The 27,712-nt window shown below is 45.7% G+C and overlaps 1 long non-coding RNA gene across 1 annotated transcript; it reads right to left on the minus strand.

Moving 5' to 3' along the window:
• Positions 1–1,129: 1,129 nt before the first annotated feature.
• On the minus strand, positions 1,130–7,373 carry LOC136933016 (uncharacterized). The gene is made up of 5 exons (XR_010874790.1): positions 7,160–7,373; positions 6,884–6,991; positions 6,558–6,644; positions 2,224–2,352; positions 1,130–1,176 (listed from the first exon to the last, which is right to left on the minus strand). It is a non-coding gene; the product is annotated as an uncharacterized lncRNA (long non-coding RNA).
• Between the last annotated feature and the right edge of the window lie 20,339 nt (positions 7,374–27,712).

The raw sequence follows: 27,712 nt of genomic DNA on the forward strand, positions 1-27,712 counted from the left end.
CTTCTGTTCCCTGTACTCTTTATAGAGGTATTTCACAGATGTACGGTTTATGCTTCTTCCTTTTTGCCCCTAAGATAAGACCATTTTCATTGTGTGATGGACAATAACGATTTCATGTATTGAATTGAATACCAAAGACAGCTCTGACGGCCCCTGATCTGTACTGGCCTTGGGCCACCCTGTTGTCACAACTCAGAGGTAGTGTTCTCCGTGTGGGATCCTTTACAAACATCCGCCGCAGGGAAACTGCTTGAAGATGTGAGTAAGTCCCTCAAACGCATCAGGGAGAAGAGCGTGTCCCTGCAAACTCTGCAGACTAGAGGAGACGGCTGGACGGAGCCCTCGTTTACCATGAGAGCCTTCTATCAGGAGCGCAGGATTTTTTTTACGTAACCTCAAAACGCATCTGACATTCCGGGGTTGTTTTTGAACGCACTGTGCATGTGTTTTCCTGGATGCACTGTAACGTTTGGGTGTTGTGACTGTTCAGTATGTGTGTGTTCTATGCGTGTGCGTTCTGTACGTCAAGTGTTCTGTGTGTGTGTGTGCGTCTTGTATGTGTGTGTGAGCGTTCTGCATGTGTTTGTTCTGAATGTGTCTCATGTTAGTCATCCCATTGCAGAGAGAAGAAAAAGCTAATGTGCTTCACATCAGGCTCTCATATCTGCCAGTTTAGATGGAATGACTTAATGCTAAGTATGCTGCAGTGCCTGCACGCCCTCTGTGTTCAGTTTCAACTGTGAGGTGAAGTTCAGCCACATCGACATGCCGGCAGTTAGTTTTGAGACTGTGTGTAGGTGGGGGGCAGCCTGTATCCAACCGATGCTGCCACAGTTACCATGGGATTACTGATGTACTTCCTGAAAATAAACCATTGTTGCAGCTCATAATTACCCTCAGACCGCCTCTGGGAAGGTCTGCTGGAAGCTCGAGGCCTTTTCTCTGGATGTGGAAGTTTGGTTAGTTTGACAAATGGACCTTTCTTGTTACTTGTCAGTCGTGAAAATGAAACGATCAGCCTAGTGGAAGCCACTCAAGCTTAACATGGAGCTGGGTTTATTTATTCCTCTAATATCATTAATATATTTGTGATTCAAGTTTGTGATAGGATCAATCAAACCAAACTTTGGTGGTATTTGCGTATTTATGTGAGGGTGTAATACACTGCACAGGAAGCTACAAAACACAGAAAACAGGAGTACTCATTAGAAGCCATGAATAACGGTGGAACCCTGCTCTACTTTTGATAAATCTTCCTGCAGATTATTCACTTTGTCAGTATGAGGGTCACACAGTCAAATAAAGTTACCATATTTCTTCGATTAAACGCTGCATCGTTTATTACACAATTATCATTTTTGGTATGGCGTTTATTCGAGGGCGGAGTTTAATTAGTAAGAGAGATTTAGTGAATTGTAGCTGTAGTGCGGCCATAGACAAACAAAGAATAGACAAGGAGGTCAAACACAAAGCCTCGTATATCTAGTGTATAGTGTAAAATTGAAGCCGCGTGTTTAGTCGGGAGTACAAGTGCGAACCATTCACAACGCTTTTACAAAGACCCCACTTACAATGCTTCGTTGCTGGGGCAACTTGGGGTTGATGAAAGGCGAATTCGCGAGTGGCGAAGTACATTGTAGCCTACGCTTGTGATTTACTTGTGTAATAAATACCGTGTTTTAATAAAACCAATTAAATTACTTTTCAGATTTTTTTGGTGCAGCTTTTAATCGAGGGCAGCGTTTATTTGAGGGCAGCGTTTAAATCGAAGAAATACGTTATCACAGATTACTGAATGCTTAACAGATGATGATAACAATCTTATTTAGTCTTAGCAAGGGTATGACGTTACAATTAAACCAGGTAAAAGTAGCCATATTTTGGTCAGAAATGCAGTACACACACACACCTCTGAAGGAGTCTACAGTAACTGTTTCCATGTTCAAAACAAGACAAAAACTGACCCAAGACCCGGGAAAAATACCTCAGCATCTCATCAGGTCAATAAAATCTTGATTTTATTACAGCAATGGCCTGTCATCTTCTTTAGAGATGTATTACACCACTGAGAGACCCAGTTTTCTAAAGACAGTTTGTTTTTTGTCAGATATATGCAGTTATTCCATGATGATGCACATAACGCTCCCATGTTACCCCGCTCCTCATCTCCCTGCACTGGCTTCCCATCACGGGCCGTATCAGATTCAAGACTCTGGTACTGACCTTCCGAGCGGTGAACCGGACTGCACCCGACTACATCAAGTCACTCCTCCAGCCTTACGCAATTTGAAATGGATTGTTACTCATCCCGTGATGATGCACGTGGCAGTGTCGATTTCGTTCCTCTTCATTCTGGGAAGGTTCACAGAAGATTTAGTTAAACAAAATTCAGAAGAAAATTGTACAGGTAGGGTCTGGACTATCTAGAACAGTGGTCTTCAACACTCATCTCGGGCTCACTATACTGTATTTAGATGTACTGTTTTAGATGATTCCCTGTTCCAACACGCCTTATTCAAATGAATTGTTGTTATCCGGCTTCTGCAGAACTTCAAAACAACGTTAACATTTAAATCAGGTGTGTTGGAGTGGGGAAATGTCTAATATACATGACCTGACCACACTACAACTCCCATCTGCCACTTTGTCGACACACCTGATCACCATCTCAATTACACAACTGATGCTCATCAGCTAATCAAATGTATGAACCAGTCTAATCAGTAGCTTACTATAAATACTACTTATCTATGCCAGCCACTTGTATGTCTTGCATCCCACTCCCTCCTCTACTGCTTCCCAGGCACGTTGAGGTCAAAGGGGTTGAAGACCCTAAGTCCCATCCACCTGGAGCACTCTCACATCATTCATTCATTCCCGCTCATCATTTGGGGTAAAACCCCCCCAAAAACATTTTCAGTTGGCATACTGTGAGACACCAGTTCGCCAAAGCAGGGGATTCCCCCTTGTGGAAAATGTCTTGCTAGGCCACTTTGATAATGATGTAATTGAAAATAATCTAAAGTCTACATTTAGCAGACGCTCTTATCCAGAGCTAAGTCTAAATAAGACAGTTTGTCCTGTGAGGGCTATGAAGCGGTTAGCTCTCCTCTTTGTTCAAGGCATTGCTGGGAAAACCAAATCATGACAATATTGATGAAACACAACTTTTACACACATGATGCAAGAAATCCCATACGCTGACTAGATGTAGCATGATCTTATCCACTACTCACAATACAATTTTATTCAGGGTGAAAGTTAAATGTTACTGTAGGCCTATGCCACCGGGTAACCAGTCATGTACCGCCGACGGGGCTATCCAGCACAGAACAAAGTTACGTTTTGTTATGAGACTGAATTTAAGATTACATAAACCCCACCATTTTTTTGTTTACATCTCTGTACGAATACAGACACGTATCAAACAGGGCTGGGTATGCAGCCACACAGACGATCAGTTTGTCCTTCATCTTGAAACTGTGAAAGCTAGAAATGTTTACCATGATCAACGGTTGCTACGTTCCAAGAAACACAAAAACAAGCCGATTGGCCAACGCTCGCGAAAATCGCTCCTCATTTACATAAAGTTGAGAACATCTCAACTTGGATTGCGACGCTCCACACAATGCACTGATTTTCACCAAATGAAAGAAAAGCATTGGGCCGCTCGCGTCGCTGTAGTGGACACGCACTGTAGTGGCTTTCGCGTCCGATCGCATACTGCAACTTTTAATCTTTCACTTATACAATACGAAGCAAAAGAAAGAGCCAGAACTAAGGTGTGTATAGCAGATAACATCATGCTATATCTAGCCAGCGTATCGGATTTTTGCTTAATGTGTGTGTTAAAGTTGTATTTGATATCAATATTTCGAGTAGGCCTACTCGAAATATTGATGCAGACTTGGGTTTACGTAGACCCGGGTCTACGTAAACCCAAGTCTGCACACTTTGCAGACTTGGGACACAACCTCTGTTCTCTCACATATATTATTATTGTTTATTTTCCAACCGCTAAGGATCCGTCAATATTTAGACTACATAGACAACGCTTATGTCAAAAGGTTTGTCTTGGTAGCGATTGCGTTGCTTCTATTGGGATTTACGTTCCGTTGCACGGTTTAGGCTTGAATTAAGTTTTTGTGGCAAAAAGTGCCTTGTGTGCACCAAGGGACCTCAGTGCTAGCCTAACGTCACCATGTCAGCAATGACGCATAGATAAGCCGTTCTAGTAACACAGACAGCGATTTCAGCGAGCTCTCAGCATTAGTACAGTAGCTGAAACTAAGAAAGTTGAGGCTACTTTTCGCTAGGTACCTACGAACATGTCTTAATCTGCTAGACAAGTGGGTTCCCCTTTTGGTGAGCAGTCTCACAAGCCCTACTTACTTAACCCCGGCGTCATGGAGCCGACCAGTTATTAGCACTAGCGTTTCTACCTGCATATACCTACAGCGGCAGCTGTGCTCCGTTTTGCGCCTAGATTCAGACCTAGCCCCGATTAATTGTAGAGCTAGCTAACTACTAGACTTCTGCTGTGTGGGAATCGGCGTCATGGAGCCGACCAGCTAAATAGTTATTTATCACTAGCATTGCTACCTGCATATACATGCAGCTTTGCTCCGTTTTGCACCTAGATTCAGACCTAGCCCTGGTAAATTGTAGAGCTAGCTAACTACTTTTGCTGTGTGGGAATTGCAGGAGCTAACCAGTCGAAGGGCGTACAAAAATACAGGGTGTTGATATTCACAGCCTTGAAACATCGTTTCCAGGCTCGTTGTATGCTCCACAGACAAAACTTGCACCACCATCATCCTTCTGCAACAAAGTGTCGCCGTGTCTTCCTGTATCGGCCCTACTGCTGTCACTTCATTCAATAAACACATTGAATCCTTCTGGTTAGGCTAGCTACATATTACAAACCTCCGCTCGGCGTCTAGCTTCTAAAGGCTACTTGTTACTAAGTAACGACTTTGTTGCATGAGCATGCTAGCACCACAACAAAAAAAAAACGTTAAACAGTTATCCTCTCTGTAGCAACTAGTAATTTTGCTTTGAAATTGAAAATGTAAGTTTTGGTTTACAATTTCAAAAATAAAACCATGTATTCAAACTAAAAATAAGTGTAACAATTTTTCTTTCAGTTTGAATAACATTTAGATTAAACTTTGGAATTATTATTTCTCACTTTTAGATTTGTTTTCAGAATCTTTTTTTTTTTTTAAGGCTTCAAATATTTTTCAGTTTCAGATCTGTTTTTAACTTTCAGTTTTTTTCAGCTTCAGATTTCTGACCCCGATTTTGCATAGGGGGCGTGGCTTCAACACAGAGGGGCATGGAATTATGAGTGACAGCCTAACAAAGAAGGCAGAAGACTCAGTCATGTTGCCTTCAAGAAATGGTGTTACTGCGAGAACTATGACTAAATGCTTTCTATCCACCATATACATGTGATTTTTACTAAACAAACTGATGCCAGTGACAAATTACACTACAAGAGCAATAAACTGTGCTAGATTGTGCAGTACAGCAGGAACAATGACTTCTCCCCACGTCCACGTACGACTTTGAATGCATGCACCACAGTATTCACTCGGCAGTCTGCATGGCGTGTTGCCTTGGCGGAGCAGACGCCATGCTGAGAAAGCATTCAGTCATTCTAGTTCTCGCAGAAATATTGGTACACTTATTTTTTGTTTGAATAACATGGTTTTATTTGTCAAGTTTTAAAACAACTTAAATTTTCAATGTCCAGCTTTAGTTTTTCAACTATATGTTTTGTTGATGTTTTTCAAATCAACAAAACATTTGGCCCTGATTTAGCTCCATAATGCTAATGATTCCTCTACCACCTCGAAGTCAGGGACCACTGCTACAACGTCTGGAACTAGATCCAGTGCTTTGTTAACAAGATTTTGCACTTATTCTTTCAATGCATGAAGCCAGGATTAAAATTCATAATTTTCAGTGAAAGATATATTAACAAATACAAGTTTAACTTTCCACAGCTTTACTAAGGCTACAGTAGTACATGTTATTGTGGGCGTTTGATAATTTGGGCTGATTCGAAATTGGTCATAATCATTATTTGCAATGAAGGGTGATTTAAAAAAAAAAAAAAAAAACTGAACGAAGAGCCATTTTGAGAGCCAAATGAACTTGCTCTTTTAAGTGAACTGATCCAAGTGAGCCGGATCACTAAAAAGACTCAATTCCCATCACTAATGCGCAGTTTCCAAAAACCGCAAGAAATCCGAGTAAGGTGTTGAAATGCATCAAAGAATCGAAATCGAAATTCCAGGTGTCTTTATCGGGTTATGAATACGCCGATTAAGACCTTACCCCGACTTTGTAAATCAGATAAAGATGTCCACATGATCAGTTTAATAATCGCATTATTGCCATTATCGGGTTATGATCGGCGTATTAGTGTGCATGTAAACTCACTCAGTGACTTTAGAAAACAACAACTCTGCGTTCATCTGTCTGGACACGCCCCTGAGCGTGGTGCACTGGGAAGGCAAGCGATTCGCGTCGCTGTAGTGGGCAAGTACCGTTAATATGTTTGCAGATCTTGGGCGCAGACAGTCAATGTAATTGCTGTACTCGGCATTCTTGCAAACAACACAGTTGAAACGTTTCTGCATGAGAGATGATGACAGACAGGCAGGTAAATAGACAGACATTTATGGCTTAGTTTGATATATTTAAGAGTTAGGGCAAGAGTTATTTAAAATCTTTTCTGTAATGCAGTACAATATATCTGTTAGGATGATGTCAATTGGTGGCCGCAAAGCTGAACGACAATTACAAATGGTTGACTTGGTTTATTAGAACAAGCTCGGAATCATCTACCAGTCAAAAACATTTTGGGACTCACCCCTCGGAACTGGCAATCTGGACGGTGTTCATATTTTAACGTTTGTTTGATCTTGGAACAATTTGTCTCCCTCAAATACATTTTAAAGTAGGTGTCCACTTCAGTTATCTGTAAAAAAATAAATAAATGAAAGTACAAAAAATACGTTGACAGAAACTTATGATTCTTCCACCTTTCACAAACTACATTCGACTATTGATTTCAAATACGTTTGAAGGCTTTGAGGTGAGAGCTTAGACATGTCTCAGAATAGTCATTAAATGAAGCATTACTTACATGTGGTGTATAAATTGTTTTTTCGAAATTTATGTGTTTGGAATGTTCCTTTTTGTTGACATGGTCGATTGCCATGTCAACAATGGTCTTCTGTGTGCTGGTCAGTGAGTTGTATTCGTGTTGACCCTTTGCATAGGGGAGCATGGAGACTGCAGACAGCAGTAGGACACACAGAAAAATCTTCATCTTTCTCTCAGAGGCTTGTCACAGCAACTGTGAGCTTTGGTACACCAACCCTCACCTGTCTCATCAAACCAGAGGCTTTAATAATTCAAACTGCAAGGTCATTCAACTAAAGTGACGAGTTACAAAGTTAATGACCCACAGGACTTGAATTCAATCCACAACCAACACTGTCTTTTTCCCTGTTCAAGGCCATTTTTTGTTGACTTTGCATCTTTGTCTTTTTCCCTGTTCAAGGCCATTTTTTGTTGACTTTGCATCTTTGTTTTTGTATGTTTAGTCTAAACAAAGTTATATGAATAAAGTCCAGTTGGATTAAAGCAGACAGTTACTTACTGCATCTGTGTAGACTTCAGATGTTCAAGAGCGCATTTTCATTTTCCACTCATTCACAGCACTCAGCTGTCTCAAAATAGAGGTTTAAATCCTTCAAACTGTTATGTGGAGTTGCATCCAAACACAGGAGTAGCCAGGCATTGCATCAAAAAAAGGTGTATTCATCAAAACAGCCAAGGTACTCACAGTAACATAGGGTAAGAACAAGACCTAAATACGCAGAACCAAACAAGACACAGGTGGACATGATAAGACAAACGAGAACTGAAACCACTCAACGAGACACAGGGAAACACTAGGGCAGGGCAAAACCAAAAACGGGGGGCACGGCTGTGGCCGTGACAGCATCGGTCATTCAACTAATGCTGGGGACACACCACAGGATAATCGGGCCGATTTCCCCCCGTTCCGACAATCCTAGTTAATGTCCCAATTATCTTGATGGTTCTACAGAGTATTTTATCAGATGTTCCCTTGGTGTGAGGTGTGTTAAGAGTGACCGAACCTGCTCGGTAGAACGTCGGAGCTGCCCCGATCGCGAATCCCCCCACACATTAGGATTTCTGACCGTAATTTATGATCAGAAATCCTAATGCGTGGCGGGACAAACCCGCGCACGCTCTGGAGATTATCACGTGAAACGAAACAATATCCAATCAGAAAGCAAGCTGAGAGAAGACGGAAGCATGACAAACGAAGTCACTGCGCAGCACAAAGTTAAATGGAATTGATTTGTGGCAACAGCAAACCCTTTTCTTTTTTGTCCGTGAATTTTCTGTGAAAATCATTCCAAACACTATCATCGCAATTTCTTCCTGCGTATTGTCCGCCATGCTTATTCGCAAGTCTCGAGAGATTTTGCACATTTCTTGTGTACACAGTCGGGACACTGGTTGAAAATCTGTTTGTGTGTGGTGTCTTGTCTTTGTCACATCATGGCACACCACACACTATAGGAGCAAAACGGTTAAATCAAGGATTTTTTCGTCCTCATGTTTGTGGTCTCTCACAGTTTGAAAATCTTATGAGATTAAAAAAATATTTTAGTGTGTCCCCAGCATTAGGTGACCAGTTCTTGGTTCCAAGGTTCATGACTCATGTCTCATAGGACAGAAGTACATGTGTATTTCCACTGCTGGTTGTGATCCTGGTGTCCAGGCCTTATCAACACCCGATTGTCCGACTGCACAATGGTAACATAAGACCAGAAAGGAAGATCCTTTTTCTTTTCTTTCTCCGGCTGTCTGCCTTTATTTCCTTGATTTAACTGACTTCCTTCCTTTTTTCCTAATTGTCTTTTTTCCCTTCCTTTTGTTCGGTAACAGTGGTCCTATACTGTACTTGATTGTTGGCTGCTGTCTGCTGAGGTGTCACTGATGATCATGTTCCTCTACAGGCAACTCTTCTTTTTAATCAACCAGAAAAGTGAAGTGTGTGTGATCAAGAGAGTTCACGAGTTCAGTGACACACCAGCGATTGCATAATGATATGCTTTTATTGAAGCGGGGCTGGTAGCAAAGCCAAGCCCGAATTAGTGGAGGAGGCTGGCAGCAGAGCCGAGCCTGGAGTGGTTGGTGGAGGCTGGTAGCAGAGCCAGGCCTGGAGTGGTTGGTGGAGGCTGGCAGCAGAGCCAGGCCTGGGGTCCATTCACTGAACTCGGGGTGTGGCGGAGAGTCCTAGTGGGTCACGGCCGAGCAGCCGCTCAAGCAGATCCCCGGGAAGCCTGGATAGACGACAGGGAGAAGCAGAGAAGAAGGGGAAGGGCGGGAGGGTGACAAGAACATGCTAGCACAAGGACCAGAGGAACGGATGAGACTTCATACAGAACTCGTAATTGAAAACGGGGAGTTCGGTTCGGTCGCATTCCTCCGTGCTTTAACTGGGCGGATGCGTATGAGTTGACTGGAGTGAAGGAGGAGTCTTGGTGTGCTATCTTCTTCCTGAACTACAGTTAATCTAACTGAATTTTGTGTGTGTGTGTGTGATCCAGATAGTTTTATAGCAACCTTTAGAGCAGAAATAACATGCCTCCTCCTTCCTCTCCTCCTTCCTCACCCATCCGCCCACCTCACCCATCCTCCACCCACTCCACTCCTCCTTCCTCAGCTCAACTCAACCCCTCCTCTTCCACCCTACTCACACTTGGTGACTGCATGTATAAGCTCTGCAGCCGGGATCTAATCTCAGTCAGCCCACTGCCTTCTGGGAAATCACAGAGCAGAACATGAACCGCTGTAGCCCCTCCCCCCTCACAACCCCCCAGCCACTCTTGGACCTTTGTGGGTTTCTCATCTGATCTCTGTTGTTTCATTCCAAGTTGAAACCGCAACTCCCAGAGATCAGTGCGAGAACGGTCCGGGGAGAGTCTATGTTCAACTCCTCACAACCCACACTCAAAGTTCGCAACCCTCCAACGCCCAGTGACTTTCTAACTTTAAAACCATTTTTGCCAGCCCTCTATCTCCCAGAATGCCTTTTGTGGTGCTATCTGGGGGTGTTTAAAAGCTGTTAACCCTGAATGGCATCCCTCAGCGATGATTCTGCCCGCAACTCGTGTTCCAGTGAGCACAACAACAGGTGAAGCTGAGCGTGGCGATGCCATTGGTCTGTCATGGTCCGCAGACAAACCATCATAGGGTTGCAGAGGGGTGAGAGGAGTGTGGAGTGTGTGTGTGCGTTTGTGTGCGTGTGCGCCAAATTGGAAATGGAGACACAATCTTTGTGAAATGTTCCTGGAACACACACATCACATGCATACAGACTATGTAGGAACAAATCCACATCGTTTTCTACACAGTCTAGTCATCTCTAACAGTAGTGTCTTACAGTCCATCAGATCCTTCATCTTCCTGTGTTCACACACACACACACACAGTTGTCTAAGCCTCAGGCGCACATTCCAAAGTAGTAGAAAGACACAAAATAAATCCAAGTCCTGGAACACCAGAGAAAGTCCTTTAAGCGGAACGGAGAAGAGAGGAGCAGACCGCGGGTTCTGAGCTCCGCCCGAGAGGCTGAGGACGAGCCCCTTCCTGATCCTGGCTCTGGAGAGGCCGGGCGGGGGGAACCACTGGAGGACACACACACATTACACGACCAAGCAAGCCTAATCCTGTCCCAGCGTCTGGAAACCCATCTGCTCTGGCATGTTGGACCCTTGAATCTGCAGAGAGAGAGGGAGAGAGAGAGAGGGAGAGAGAGGGGGAGAGAGAGAGAGAGAGGGGGGGGGAGAGGGAGAGGGAGAGAGAGAGAGGGAGAGAGAGAGAGGGAGAGAGAGAGAGGGAGAGAGAGGGGGAGAGAGAGAGAGAGAGAGAGAGAGAGAGAGGGGGGGGGGGGAGAGGGAGAGGGAGAGAGAGAGAGGGAGAGAAAGAGAGAGAGAGAGAGGGGGGGGGGGGAGGGAGAGAGAGAGAGAGAGAAGGAGGGAGAGCCAGCGAGTAATAAAGAGAGAACGATGGCTCTGTGTTCTCTTGTATCTCCCAAGGCCACATGGCTGTGATGCGCCGACACCCTTATCACAGCCAGCCCTGTGCCTGGCCCATGGCCCTGGAGGTACCGGGTGATCTTCCAACAACACACTCTGACTCTCCTCCCAGACTCTGCTCTGCCTGGACTGACTCAACCTCTGTGCTGTGTGTGTGTGCGGGGGGGGTGGGGGGTAATGTGTGTGTGTGTGCATGTGTCTACGTGCATGTGTGTGAGAGTGTGGGATGATATACAAGTGAGAACACATGCAGGTCTGGATGAGAGTGGGTGAGAGGGCGAGGTGTTGTTTATTTAAGGACATATGGGTGTAACTGGCCCCAGATAAACGGGCAGTGATTAGATGGACTCAATGTTTGTTTTTGCAAGCAAGCAAAAAGTCGTTTATATACAGGTTCACCCTTCTCTATCATGCAGAATAGACACCTACTACAAGACCATTGGGCAGTGCACCTGAAGTATCAGTGTTACCTGGTTCCTAGCCTGGCCCTAACCTGGTCTTGACCTGGTTCCTAGCCTGGCCCTAGCCTGGTTTAAACCTGGTCCTAGTCTAGACGTAAACCTGTTCCTGGCCTGATCCTAACCAGGCTTATTCTCCTCCACTGCAGAATGTTTGAATACAGCTCCATGCACAGTCCTGTAGTGTTAGTTTTGCCTGTGTCACTGTGGTAGGTAGGCCACTTCAAAGTACAGCTCAGAATGTTCACTTGACACTTGCTGAGTGAGTCTTCAAAGTGGTGCTGCTGACGCAGTTGCTAAGGAGACATTTTCATGGAGAACCATCAGTCTCTGAAGCATGCAGAAAAAAACAACTTGTCTCATCGGTATGCAGAATAAACCAGCTGCCCTCATTAGTATACAGAATAAACCAACTAGTCAGTGAAGCGTTAACTTCAGTTGATACATTTTTCATTTTACGGTTATGGAACGCTTGTATCAGTATAACATACAGAGTAACCAACCAGGCACCTGATTCCATACACTGTATCCATGTATGTGTCTGAGTGTGCGATTGACTTTACGTGTGTGTGCGCGTGCATGTCCGTGTGAATGTGACCTCGTGTGTGTGTGTTCTCGTGCCACTTACCCACACACTCCTGTCAAGGTTAACTGGGAGTGTGGCCATGCAGAAGCCTGTCTCACGAACAGGCATTCGAGTTTGCCTTGAGGTCGGCTCGCTGCATTCTCACACACTTCACAGCGGCTGACTGGAGGAGCGGAGCTGTTGTTATCTCCATCAGCGAGGAACAAGTAGAGGACAGGAGGCGACGTCAACGCCCTACCGACAAAGGCCCCCCTCCCCCCCCCCCCCCCCCCCCCGTCTCCAGTGGATACGGAAATGAAATCATGTGAAGAAGACAGGAAGGAGTCCGTGTTTGGCCGTCTTCCTGTCACCTTGTCTTATCTGCCCGCCGCAGACTGACACAGCAGAGAGACCGTGAGAGGAGGCCGCTCGGCTGGATACAAAAGGCCCGGCTGATTTTGAGGAGAGAGAAGAGAGGGAGGAGAGGAGAGAAAGAGGAGAGGAAAGAAAGAGGAGAGAGGGAAAAGAGAGGCGACAAAGGAGAGACGACCGACGGCCTCTAGTTCCTGTCGGTCGGGAGAGAGAACGGACAGAGAGAGAGAGACGCACAAGGGAGAGAGAGAAGAGAGTGAGGGAGAAAGCAGGAAAGGGGAGGAAGATCGAGGAGGGAAAATGGCAGAGGAAAGATTAAGAGAGAGAGGAGGGGAAGAGAGAGAGGGGGGGGGCAGAGAGATAGAGATGTCTGAGGAGAGAGAGAAGGGGAACTGCAGGACAACCTGTACCACATCAGTAGCAAGGGAAGAGACCCTTGTGGTGTGTTGACTGACAGAACCCTAATAAAGCCATTTCAGCGTGTCCTAGATGAGGTCACTGGGTATAAACCACCAGCGCTGTCGTCAAATCGTTTGGAGTGATGACCATCATTTGGATTCTTCTTGTGTGCGTGTACGTTACAGTAACACAGGCATACAAAACCTCACACCAAACTGGACCTTTTTGACTCAAACCGTTGACCCAACACACTCCCTATTCCATCCAGGCGCCATCATACGACTGCCCCTCCCGTCCCCCACCCTCAAAAGCTGCTTTTCCCGGTTCGCGGTCTGTTGTGATGACAGAGCCGGCTGTTTGGCTAGCGCGGTGTGAACAGGTGATTTACACCTCCGCAGAGGAGCATTGATCCCTTTACATGCCCAGATGCAAGAAGCAGGGCCCAGAGAGATTCTGATGAATGTGCCGTGGAACGGAGGATGACAGACGGAGCGGAGGAGAGCCGAGCCAAGGAGAGACGGTGAGCCGGCAATACCGTCGAACCGACCAATGACGTTGGAGTTTGTCTGGCGGCGGCGTTTCGCAGGACAGCGACTGGGAAGGACATCAATCTCTCCCCTTCCCTTCGCCGTCATCAGCTCCCTCTTGCACTGCTCCCTCTCTCCCTCGCTTCTCTCCTCTCCCTCGCTTCTCTCCTCCATCTCCTGTTCCATCTCTCCGTGCCAACTGTCCCCCTCTCTCTTTCTTTGGCCCTCTTTCCACTTTTTCTCTCCTAGTTGCCATCATCCTCACAGGGATCCTTTTGCAAGTCCTTCTGACTATCTCTCTTTTGCTTAGCTCCATTTTAACACCCTCCTCTCTCCCTCCCTTCCTCCAAATCTCTCTCTTTCCCTTACCCTCCCTTCCTCCCACTCTCTGTCTGCCTCCCCCCCTCTCCCCCTCTTCCCTCCCTCCCTCCCTCCATTGCCTGAGTCAGTGTGTGAGTGCTGATAACAGGCTACGCTTTCTGATGTCAACAAGACGCAGTAATCAGATTGGGTAGTGTCGGATCACTTTTGTCTTATTATTAACATGTGAATAAACAGCACAGACAATGAACCACTCGGCAATTCTGTTGTCTCCCGTTTCGCTCACAGTTTCTCTTTCATCCATTCACTCCATCGTAGTCTGCCGGGTGGGAAGGACAGGGTGGGGGCTTGTGTGTGTGTGTGGGGGAGGGGGTGGCTTGTCCCACTTTGGTCTGAATGGGGTGCAGCAATCCAAGCAGCTTGGGCCCTCTCCCTGGTGACAGCAAGGAGGGGGGCTGGCTTCCAGAGAGGGGGGGGGGCTGGTCAGATGTGTGGCCAGGGCAGCAGGCTCAGACTCTGGGCAGGAAGCCTCACAGCGTCCCCTGGTGGGCTCCAGACTCCACCGTGGACGGGAGGGACGGAAGGGACGTCCAGTGTGGGAGAAGTAAGCTGGCAGCCTCCGATTGGCCGGCGAATGGAAGCAGGAAGTGTATTGTGTGAAGTGGGGGCCTTGGCTTGATGCCAGAGCGGGGGGCTGCCAGAGAGAGGGCACATCTGTCCTGCAGCTGATAGCACCACACACACGCCAGTCAGCATGCTCGGCGTGGTCTGGAGGGAGGAGCTACTGTCATGGAAACACAGGCAGCGGTGGCGATGGGGTGGGCTGGGTAGGGGAGGCATTACGGGGCACTGTTGAGAAATTCGTTCATCAGCCCCTCATGACAAGTGCAGGTCCATTGTATTCCCTGGGTCTTCATCTCTAGTCAGTCTCGTCGGGCATGAATCAGAGATAAAGAAGGAGTTGAGAATCCCTGCCGGATAAGGACGTAAGAAGTCATGGAGTCCCGTTGAGGCGTTACAAAGCCCAGATGGTGATGAGGAGCATGCCGTGTCTATCTATCGTCTTCTGCCTCGACCCAGCGGGAACCCAATTAGGCCTGACGCTTCGGATATGAAGAGGTTGGGTTGAGAAGCTCAGCTCGTTCCTGAGCTCCTGGTGCCATCTTGACGTGGCATGGCCGTCACACATCTTCTCTGCGCGAGAGGACACAACAGAGACCACCAGGGAGCTTGGTTGTCCTGGATACCCCGACCGAGACCCTGACGGAACAACACAATCCTCTTGGTTCAGTCCACGTCCGCAAAAAAACAAACAAACAGAAAAAGGCATTAGAATTCCAATGACAGTCGTTTTTCAGTACAAAGTGCTGTCACATTTTGGAAAGAAAATCATTTCCTGGGAGTCAGGTGGCTGAGCGGTGAGGGAGTCGGGCTAGTAATCCGAAGGCTGCCAGTTCGATTCCCGGTCATGCCAACTGACGTTGTGTCCTTGGGCAAGGCACTTCACCCTACTTGCCTCGGGGGAATGTCCCTGTACTTACTGTAAGTCGCTCTGGATAAGAGCGTCTGCTAAATGACTAAATGTAAATGTAAATGTAAATTTCCGTGCATAAGGACTTCAAAGGCTCTCTGGTTGGCTGGTACTCCTTCCAACAAGAACAGGGGGGTGGAGAATACCGGGTGATGGAGAAGGAGCCTCGTCAACATCAGTCATCCAGACCATGCTACTACAGTCCTCCAGAGATACAGTCCTCCAGAGATACGGACCTTCAGGACATGCTAATCTTGTCATGCCGAGAGATACAGTCATACAGACTATACGTTTAGTATTGTACTTAGTACTTATAGTACTGTGTGTTTGTTTCTGCCTTGGGTGTCGGCACTGAAGTGAACTACCAAGGAAAGGCTTTTCACACATGCCAGATATGTTTGTGTTTTTACATCTCAAGCTGTGCGACTGGCTCATAGCTATTTCCATCTCTGGGGCACTCTGGGGAGAGCTTAGCGACTCACTCACTCTAGAAGTTATTAGAGCCGTTGTTGTGTATAGATCTACAGGTTGAAGACGGCCGCAGTCTGACGCTTGTGTTCGACAGAGATGTACCAAAGCTCGGTAATCATCGGTATGCAGAGAATGATATGTAGGCGTCAAAATAGAGAACGCTTTGTGGAATAGCAGTTAATTAGGGTTAGGGTTGAAGTGTTCTTTGGAAAGTCGGATGGAACAATTGCATCATACGGCTAAAGGTAATTTAATTTACCATCCATTTATGCAAGTTCAGAATGTGCGTTCACATTGTAGAAGGTGTCTCCAAGTCCAAAAGCATGATAGCTTTACGCTTAGAACGGAGAAAGGCCTGACCAGAGAGAAACTCCTGACCAGCTCAGGCAGCATGTCTGCTGCGAAACATCCAACCATTAATCTTTATAAACGTGAACGAGAAACCCGGTCTAAATCCAACATTCAGCTCTTTCTAACCTGCAAGACGAACTGTGAACAATTATCTTTCAAGGCCAAATGTTTATTCATAGTCCATTTGGGTGATTAGCTCTTCCTTTAAGAGCTGAGGGCAAGAGAAGAGATGGAAGAGCGATGACTCCGGAGTTTGTTTCCGATTGTCTGCCAGGTTGCCTGCGCGTTTTATCCGTTCTCCAGCTCTCCTGTGGGTGTCTCGCCCAGGGTTGGGTGGATGTATTCTCACTGCTAAGCTAGCTACAGTATGTGTTAGCTACAATGCTAACTCAGGCACTGTCTACCTGGACACTGAGAGGGCCTGTGTCTCCCAATGTCCTTGTGATAGACACCTGTCCCCTCCTGGCATACTGTTGTTTGTATGTTTGTTATCTAAGTTAGTTATAGGCCCTTTTCTTCCTCCCCTGGATCGGAGAGCTGAGAAGGGCGAGACCAGTCCTCGTTCGATGTACACATACTTCTTCCAGACGAAGCTTCGCCTCAATAGCTTAATTCTCACAGCCAGCCAGAACCATTTATTATAATCAAACACATTTCATCCCCCCACCCCCCGCAGAGCTGTAAATTCATTAAGCCCATATCGGAGGCATCTATGATTAATTTCCTGCTTGAGATGGAAAGTTATTGATTCAGCAGTGCGAGATGCTATCGGAGATACACATGAGCAACTACAGCTGAGCTCAGACTGGCCATGTCCTCCCTGGGTAGTAACGACTGTTTTACTAGACGTGCAGAAATGTACAAATAAATGTGTTTTACCCAGACTATGGTCTGCATCGCTCTGTATCAACAGCTGTCTCTGGAGGAATGGGACTCCTCGCTGAACTGCTCCTCCCGTCTTGTTTTTTTGCCCCCTAGTATCGATTATCACGGCTAGACCAGTGATTAATATCTTCCCTGACACCCCACTCACCCTCCACCCCCCACCCCCCAACCTCGGCCCACTTCACTGCTTCACACAGCCTGTGACCCTCCCTTAACAGGAGTCATGGCCACAGAGGGGAAATGGAGGGTTGAGGGGGAGCGTGTGTGAGTGTGGGGGGGTGGGGGATTGGGGGTGGTGGTAATTGGAAAGCGCTCTGCAAGGAGTGCAGCCTCCCCTGGGGTAGAACTCAGTCACGTTAAGGGATCCTGCGCATCCGAGGTACGCAGGATAATCAAGAGTTAGTGGGTAATAGTTTGTTTTTGAAGGGCTATTTTGGGGGAGATGATTTACAGGTCAGATAGTGTGTGAGACCAAACTGCTGTGAGGGGAATAGTCCTACCTCTCTTAGGAAGATGACACAGTAACATTGACATTTAGTCATGTCCTCAACGTGCTGGAGTGGTTTGGGGCATGCTTAGTCATTTTGCCACGAAACGCATGCGTTTTTTGGAGTGTGAAATCGTTCAAATGAATACCCTCTCCTATGTTATTTCTGCTATGTAATCATTCCATAATAGGCTTAAAGCTGGAGGCGGTGATGCTAATTTCACATCAATTAATGTCATTCAGGGAGAGCCCAGTAATTGATTTGCTGTTATGCGAATACGGCAGACCATATTGCTGTCATTTCAGTTCAATTAGACATCATAATTAAAGATCCTCTCATAAATCCTAATCAGGAAGCACACGTGTAAAAAGGAACAGTAACGAAATGAGAGAAGTGGTGCTTTTCCTGAAAACAGCCACCATGCTCCTTGAAAGAACAATTCGAGTTGAAATGCAATGAGTCAAATGAAGGTGGATGACCTGAATGGACGTTCGGAGGAAGAACAAGATGGCATGAGTGGTGTTTAAATGGAGCTGCAATTCCTGTAAAGTGCCCAGGGCGGGGCTCAGTGAGTGTGGCCTGTACCACTCCGCTGCCCCTTTAAACATCAGCCTCGCTGGGTGACCCTGGTCCCCCCACGGCCCAGCCACGCTGCGCATTTCTCCAAACAACCGGCCATTTGCACAGACTCTTGACAATCAACTTGTCAGAACTGGCACATAAACGGTCCTCTTTCCTTGTCTTGAGGCATGCTGAAAACACTGGGTTGTTTGTCTGCTCTAGACAGCAGCATCAGTGTGAAACGTCTTGAATTGGAACAGGTTTCTATGCCAAAAAAAGGATTCTGTTTGGAAAAGAAACCCAAAGAGTGTCGAGGCCTCTCAGGAATCAGGGCTCGGAGGGGGCTGAGGTATTAAGTAAGAGTGGTGTGAAGGACACAAGCCTCCTCTACCCCTCCACCCCTGCACCCTCCTCCCCTCCACCCCTCCTCCCTCCACCCCTCCTCCCCTCCACCCTCCACCCCTGCACCCTCCTCCCCTCCACCGCTCCTCCCTCCACCCCTCCTCCCCTCCACCCTCCACCCCTGCACCCTCCTCCCCTCCACCGCTCCTCCCTCCACCCCTCCTCCCCCCTACCCTCCACCCCTCCACCCTCCTTCCCCCCCTCCACCCTCCTCCCAGCCCAGCCAGCCCCTGATAGATGGACGCGGCGGGCGGAGAGATGGAATGCATGACAGATGGCCGTCTCTTGACGACACCTGCTTGGACGGCTCCCACCCGCGGTCCCTTCTGACCCAGCGGACTCCTCGACCCCCTCGTGTGGCGACCGTCGTTCCTCCTCGGGGGTCCCTCCCTGGGCCACGGGGTCACGGACCTGCTCCCTGGTACTTTCCACTGGACAGGGGCACAGTTAGAGGGGTGGTGAGGGTGCGAGCCCGGGCGCTCTCTACTGAGCTGTCTTTACGGAAGAGCCGCCCGCCCTCTCCTCTGCTGCGGATCTGATCGATAGCCAGCGTCGTTCGGTCTTGACGAACATGCATTTGAGAGGAGGAGCGTGAAGGTGAGTTACGGTGATAAAAACACTGCCTTCGTCACATCATTTCATTTTTGCGTTCTCCCATTAAGACGTCATTGAAGACGTCGACCGTCGACTGATTCGTCACCCGGGGGAGGTCCGACAGGATCACAGAGCACAGTACACACGGACAGAAGATGTCGGCGTCGATTTGGAGGGAGTCTTGTACAGCAGGCTGTTTCAAAGTCAGATGCAGAGACCCTGAAGGACAGACTCAGCACCTGGGAAAGAAATGAGTGCCTCCGAACGGTGGACTGACTGAGGGATGGTGAATTACTGCAGGGCAGTCTACCTTGAAATCAGGCTTCCCTTTAGCACACACAGACAGGGTGCATATTCCATCAAAACCCGCTGACCTCTAACTCTGCATAAGAGAAGAAAGAGATGGATGTTGGGCCCCGCGTTTCATGGTTGCGGGAATAATATGTGTTAAACGGTGCGTGGCTCTATTTCGCAGAGGAGCGTGCGGCGTTAGGTGCCAGACATTTGTCTACTCGTGTTCCTACGCTCACACACAGCGCAACAGACACAGCTGGGACAGAGGGTGTGTACGTACGTGTTTACTGTCACCGCCGGACAGCCCTCCGGTCAGGCATGGAGTTTATAACCGGTATGTGTTGCTCATCCTGAATAAGGGTGGTGAAAGATGCTGGTGTTACATTGACAAATGTGTTCCAATGTCAGACACAAGGGCAGGACTTTCTGTCTGGTATTTCTGTGCTGTTCCCTTGCATGGCTAGGAGTTTCTGACCAGGAGCCCAGGAGAAGGAGTCTGGATGACCGACCGATCAAACAGAGTTCCTTCAGATATCACCAATCTTTTGATAATTAAAGCTTCCTGGGAGAGCACAGGTAGAACACTAGATATCTGTGTATATCATGGCTGAAGCTTTCTGTGTATATCAAGGCTGAAGCTTTCCCACAGAGGCCTGGGTTCGAATCTAACCTTGGCCCCTTTGCATGCGTCTTCCTCATGCTCTCTTTCTCCTTGCCTGTCCTGTCACACGTTACTTACAAACTGTCTAATAAAGCATGAGAAATGCAAAAAGAGAAAAAGTAAGTAAGTAAGACTTTATTTATATAGCACATTTCATACAAGAATTGTAGCTCAAGGTGCTTTACATAAAATCAATAAAAACAATAATACAAGTGATAAACATTCAAACAAAAATAAAAATCCCAATAAGATCTCTGTTCAAGAGAGAAAACAACTTTAAAAGTAGGAAAACCCTTTTGAGATAAAATTACTTAAATGCTTCGGTAAAAAGGTAGGTTTTAAGCTGTCTTTTAAAAATTTCTAGAGTGTTTGCTTCCCTAATATTTATGGGTAATTTGTTCCATAGTTTTGGGGCGTAATTGACAAAGGCCGAATCACCAATCTTCTTATGACTGCTTCTGGTGACCTCTAATAGGCCTGCATTTGATGATCGCAGTGTTCTAGCTGGTGTGTAGTTTATAAAGGAGTTAGCAATGTAGCTAGGTCCTTGTCCATGTAGAGCTTTGTATGTGAGGAAAAGGACCTTAAAGTCAATTCTGAAGGTAACAGGGAGCCAGTGTAAAGTAGCTAGGACAGGACTAATGTGTTCTCTCCTTTTAGTTTTGGTTAATAATCTAGCTGCAGAATTTTGAATGAGCTGTAGTCTTTCAGTGGTTTTCTTGGGAAGACCAGTGAAAAGTGCGTTACAGTAGTCCAGCCGGCTGGATATAAAAGCATGAATTAACTTCTCTGCATCATTTTGGTTTATGTATGGTCGTACCTTTGCTATATTCCTCAGGTGAAAGAAAGCTGTTTTGGTCACTTTATTAATGTGAGAGTTGAAATTCAAATCTGAGTCCAGGATTACGCCGAGACTCGTCACCTCTGGTTTAAGACAGGGGGTTAAGCCTCCAAGATTCTTAATAAGCATCTCTCTTTTGGATTTGGGGCCACATAGTAGGACTTCGGTTTTGTCTTCATTTAATTTAAGAAAGTTATCATTCATCCATTTGTTTATTGCCAACAGGCAGTTGGTAATGGAATTGATGGCCGTTGCATCGTTGGGTTCAGTGGATATATATATAGTTGTGTGTCATCCGCATAGCTATGGAAATCTATGTTATGTTCTCTGATTATGTCGCCGAGTGGTAACATATAAAGAGAAAAAAGTAATGGACCTAAGCAGCTTCCTTGAGCAGCCCCATAGCAGTTCTCATGTTTCTTGGACCTATGGTCACCTAAACTAACATAAAACTTCCTTCCTGTGATATATGATTTCAGCCAGTTCAATACACTATCCGTGAACCCAATAAGCTTTTCCAGTCTATTGATTAGGATGTCGTGATCAATTGTATCAAATGCTGCACTGAGATCTAACAGGATAAGGATAGAGACTTTATTTGCATCAGAGTTTAGTCTGAGGTCGCTAATTATTTTGGTGAGAGCAGTTTCAGTACTGTGATATTTCCTGAAACCTGACTGCGAGACTTCCAGGATGTTATTTTCTTCAAGAAAATAATTTTATTGGACTAAAACTATCTTTTCCAGTACTTTACTAATAAATGGAAGGTTTGATATTGGTCTGTAATTTGCAAGTAGACTGTTATCCAATTTGGGTTTCTTTAATAGGGGCTTTAGAACAGCTGTTTTGAAGGCATCTGGGAAGACGCCAGTTCTAAGGGATGTGTTTATAATCTCTAGCACCGGACCTGAGACACTATCAAACACTCGCTTAAAGAATGTTGTGGGTATAGGATCAATATCTGAGGTTGTGGAGTTAGATTCGCTGACAATTTTGGAAAGTTCACTAAGTGTGATACAGGTAAATGTGCTCATGGTTATGTTGCAGAATCTACTGATGTCAGTTTCGACCCCACTATTAATAATACTCGCTCTGATCAAAGTTATTTTGTTCTTGAAGAACAAAGCAAGCTCTTCACATTTAACTGCTGAGGATGGAGGTGGGGCAGGGACAGTGTTTAGCAGCTGGTCAATGGTGGAGAAAAGAATTCTGGAATGTCTGGCATTTTCTGTAATAATGTTGGAGAAATATTCTCTCCTTGCTAGACGGATGGTTTTGTTATAGGTGGTTAGTGTATCTTTGTAGATATTGTAGTTGATAGTGATCTTTGTTTTCCTCCATTTTCTCTCTGCTGCACGGCATTTTCTTTTCGTTTCACTAACATTTTATTTCTCAGCCATGGGGAGGTTCTGCTTGTGCACTTTTTGGTTTTCAGTGGTGCAACAGAGTCTAACACAGATAATAGTGCATCATTGAGGTTCTCTACCATTTCATTCAGAGAGCAATCATGGTTAGTCGGCTCATATAGAGCAAATTGTTCAGAAAATGTCATCATAGCTGTATCGTCTAAATATCTTCTATGGACTAAGAATTCTTTTTTGTTTTTTGTTAGGATAATTTCCACATTAAAAAGTATATAATGATGGTCTGAGAGGGGTAGATCAGTTATTGAAATATTATTGATATTTAGTCCAGTTGTTATCACTAGATCTAGTGTGTTTCCGTGCCGGTGTGTTGGGTCTTGAGTTAGATTGGGTGTTGGGTGTTGAGTTAGATTGAAACTGTCAAGGAAATTTAAGAGCTCAATAGTTCTTGGGTCTGCTTTTTTATTCACTTGGATATTTAAGTCTCCGTTTAAAACTACTTTGTCATATCTAGTGACACATAGTGATAATAGTTCAGAGAATTCTTGTATTTTTCAAAGTATTTTCCTCTCGAAGCAGGGTCTTTTGAACAAAGATGCAGCCTCATTCCAGCTGGGGCAGGACCCTGAAGAGACCTGAACAATGCCTTTGCAAAACACGGAAGCTGAAGGTCAACATCAAATGTCAAAGAGGAGGAACTCGACATTCCAGCCTATCTCTCGGTCTCTATTCATGTAAATGTATTCGTTCTGTCTGAGCTCTTAATGAGTACAAAGGTTCTGTAGTCTGTTACCAAAGTCCTTTAAGCATATCACTGTTTTGTTGAGAAAATATAGGAAAACCCGGAGGTCAGATAGTAGAAAGAACACTCTTGATTGCTTCTGTGGACTCGGCAGACTTTTTTTTCTCGCCCCCCCGTCATGGACTGAACTACAGTAGGAACAGCAGATCTAAGACATCAACACCGGTAATCTCTAAACATAATGAAACTACTAAGATGTTTAGTTACAATCACTTCTGGCGGACGGAATCGCAATAGGCACGGTGAATTTATCCGGCGTGGATCACAGCAGAATCAATTCAAGACTTGCCACCAATCTCAGATGTTGTGTTTTGCTCCAGTGGCGTCCACAGACTCCTCCACTCTAAATGCAAATTTAATTGGACGTGTTTGAACCCGAGGAAGAACCTGGAGATGAGAGGAGTGGGGAAGAGGGATGGAGAAAAGAGGTGTTGTTTACTAACTTATTGCGTTTTCATTGTCGCGACTACTTTGAGCAATTAAACATGAAAGAGATGTTAATATCAGACATGACTGTCTGCGACTGCTGCGATGCTAGGACTACGCACATGACTTCATGGTGATTACAGAGTTGTTTGTTTTTGTTTTTTGGGGCTCCTTAATGCTTGTGGCCGCAGGGCAGCTTTGGAACTCTGTGAAAAGTGCAACTTGGAATTCAGATCAATATGCAGTTTCATTTTCCAGCTAAAATGAAATAAGTGGTGCACGACTTTCTTTTACTTTTCAAAGAGATAGAGTGGACTTGTGGATTCAGAGACAAATTGGACTTTCATAGTTGGTCCAATCGCATAAATGATGGAGAGGATTAGGGAGACATTAAAGCAGATTACTGCACAGATTGTTCATCCATTGTCTAAGATGTCAATAATTGCCTTCTTAAAAGTTTAGTTGGGGTGATGGAAAGTCACATATGCATTGGAGAAAATTATAAAAGGAGAAAATCACTTCATTGATTTTTCTTCTTCTACAGAGGGAACAGGGCATAGATTTTCTACGTTGACAACAGCTGAAAAAAAGCCAGTTTGAAGGCAGCAGCGATCGTTGTCCCAATTGTAATCTAAAATAGAGACCAGCAGAGTCAATCCAGGTTTATCTACTGATGTCCTTCTCAGTGACACTGCGGCTAGCTTCGGCCAACCAGAAGATGAACACCAGGACGGCAGCAACAACATGGATATTATGAACACTAATACGACATGCATGCATCTACTCAAGTCTGAAGCAATTAACGTCAAGTACGATATATGGTGCAGGAAAATGAAAACTGGCAGAAATCTTCCAATGTCTTTAATGATAGAGATGGGACTGCATCTCTAATGAATTCACAATGATGTCATTCATCATCCATGTTCCTGTCGGCATCAAGAGAAAACCCCATCAAGATATATCAACTTAAAGTTGATGAAAATGCCAAAAGAAAATATCTTTAAAGAAGATATTAGAAGATACATCAATGCTCTCTTTCTCATTCTCTCTTTACACCACAAGCTATACATGTGTGAACTTGAGTTCACTTTCAATGTGATACAGGGACTGTATCTGAGCTACTGTTCCATACTATTATAATTATTGCAAGGTGTCGATACAATATTGTAAAATGTCAATATGTATTATATTGAGACATGAATGTGTATGACCATGGTGAAATAGGACATAGGTCCCAGAGGGAATCTGATTGTCTAGTCCGCCTCTGGGAACTATGACCCCAGCTGAGCCTTTGAAAGACAGCCTGGAAGAATCTCCTTTCACGCTCCCTGCCTCTCTGAGCCTCTCTCGTCGCCGTGTACTGAAGTAAAAGCTTTTTCTGTGTCTTCTCCGTACACGGAAGGCACTGAGTGTGTTCATTCAGACTGAGAGCACGATGAGAAAGGAAAAGCCAACGTGACCGCCACTGACTCATGGGCGTGCCACTCTGGGAGAGTGCCTGGGGTGACACGGGGCTCCTCTACGTTCTGTTTCCCCTCTCTCCCGTACAGACGGGAGCATCGTCGCCAGTGGCGGTTCTACACGGGGGCCTACAGGGGCCAGTGCCCCTGAAAAAAAATCCCTTGCCCCCCCCCTAGTGGTCCCCCTGAGCTAACTGATTAATAAAATTATTGTCTTTCTTTTTTTTTTTTTTTTTTCTTCTTCTAGTAGTCATCATGAAACGAGGAAGGGACTTTGCAGCCTTATTTTGCCCCAGTAAATAAAAAAGTTAGAGAAACATATTAAAGTATTGTTTAAATATTATTTGTTTCTGTTTTTGTATGTGCCCCTCTGATTAAACACTGGCCCCACCTTGGCCCCCCCAGTTAAATTTGTCTAGAACTGCCACTGATCATCGCTACCACCACAAGCTGGACATCATCCAGAGGTGAGCAGTCCTTCTCTGCATTCCATCTTATTGTAGGTTAATAAAAGACGAAGAAACGAAAAAAAAACAAAAAACGATTCAAGCCCTTTCATCCTCCCCCCAAAATATGATTTCCTCGACCCAAAACAGCGATCCATGTTTCAAAGCGACACTTGGTTCCTGCCCGGTTGTCCAGTTCTGTCCCAGCCGCCACGCCTCCTCCCTGATTCTCAGCGTAAACAAACAGGAGATGAGGGATGGGCTGGAAGACGCCTTTGTTGAAGCCGCTGCCCAAGAAAGTGCCATCCTCAATTAAATCTCGCGCCACCGTGGGGAAATTCCATCTGACATTAAGAAAGCCGCTCAGCGTCTCCATCAGCGCACACACCGCGCCGTGACTCACCACCAGGCCCACAATGCAATGGGGCAGAGTCAGAGCGCTACTCCCTCCCCCAACCCCCCCCCCCCCCCACTTAAAAAAGCCGTTTTGTGTCCGGAGGCGACAGCAGGAACCCAGATTCACTAGATTTATCCAGCTGGAATATGTGCTCAGTCGATCCAGTCAGAGCTGCATGTTGGGCAGAGAAAAAAAGATGTGAGGGTGAAGGGCACATACATTTTTTTGTCAAGGCGCTTTCCAGTCTCAGTCTAGTGTTCTTATCACTTTTGTCCTTATTTAACATTTAAGCGTTCGAGTTGATCTTTAACACTCTCGATACTAACATATTCATTTAGCAGTACAGTACAGGGGGGGGTTTGAACCTGCGACCTCTAGACCTGCAGTGCAAGTGCTCCAATCACTGAGCTATACCCTCCTGTCTTACAATTTTATTGGAGCATGTGACCACGTGAGCTGGAAATCTAAACTGAAGCCAGTCATTATTATGAGAACAATTATCATTAAAATGAGCTGATGTGTGCTGTCAGAAAGCTAGCAGGAGGCTGTTTCCTTTGAGGCAGAATGACTGAGTGTGTGGGATGTGTATCTCCTTGGGAGGAGCTCTACCATCCATGTAGCACTGCAGGCCGATCAGAAAATCAGCTTATGAAGACGATATGTGCTTTAAAGATCCGCAGAGACACAATGACGGTTAGAGGTCACAGCCATTTTTTGGGGGGGAAACCATGTTGTACAAAGCTGTCCTGTAAGCAGAGTAGGGGGAAGGAGAAGAGACATTGATTTTTCGACCCAATTACCCAGGTAAACAAAACCAACTGTCACACAATTCCCCTTCTTCCACGGCCCCCATCGATCTCTGCAACACAGCAACATGTGTACGGCTGTTCCATGCCTCTCGGACTGAAGAAGATGACGGCTGGAACGAAATCTGGTCCCATCTGCTCTGTGGCCGACCCATCTCCATCATCCCTCCTCCATCCCTCCATCCTCCATCCCTCCATCCTCCATCTCCAGCCCTCCATCTTCATCCTTCACCAGATTTCCCCCCCGACACCCATCATCTCATTGTTGAAAACATCCATCCTGTGTTTGATTCGGTTGACGCTGTTTTACGACCAAGCCACTGGTTGAAATGTCGATTTGAAAGTGGATTCGTGTTTACGATGCAGTAGATGAGGTTGGAACGGTTACAGTCGCATAACCCCAGAGCAACCTTGCCCAGAGGTGGCCTCTTATGGCTCTATGGTTTTCAATAAGGTAAGACCAGCATAAGACCAGACATAAGACCAGGGCTAGGGGGACATTTTTGGGGTCCTGATTGAGGTATTGATTCCTTTGGAGAACCACTGTACCATATAATAGACCCTGAGTTGTCCATAAGAACCACTCTTACTGTAAAAGGATACATCCAAATACAAAATAAATATAGATTTATTTTAAAGCCTCCACTTTATTCCATGAGGATTGAAACCTTTCACCCTAATAGATGACATTTTGGCAGTCACGGTAGTGCTATTCAGAGACTTTTGAAACGCTGCTTGGGCCCCTTTTAAACCTCAATTTTCACGCTCAACTTCTCAAACTTTGCGTTATTATTTGTGACAGCTTTTTCACAGACACTCCAGCGGACATGACAGCCAAAGTACATATCAGACACTTTCCCTACAAAATTGACAATCAGAAGTGTTCATTCTTTCTGTCTGTTCGTTCACCTGAGAGGAAATTTCACACTGGGTGACTGAAGAAAAAAAACAACAAAAGCTTGCGAGTGGCTCTCACTTAAGATGGAGAAAGTCTGAAGGAGCTTTCAGAAATGACAAGGACAAGATAAAAACCAAAGTGAGGCCTCTCTTAGCAACGTCAAGTTAAAACAGAATGTCATGCGTGAGTTTAGTTCAACCAACAGCCAGCCATCTTGGAAGCCTTTGTCATGA

This window comes from Osmerus mordax, chromosome 24 (genome assembly GCF_038355195.1).
Source record: "Osmerus mordax isolate fOsmMor3 chromosome 24, fOsmMor3.pri, whole genome shotgun sequence".
NCBI lineage: Eukaryota > Metazoa > Chordata > Actinopteri > Osmeriformes > Osmeridae > Osmerus > Osmerus mordax.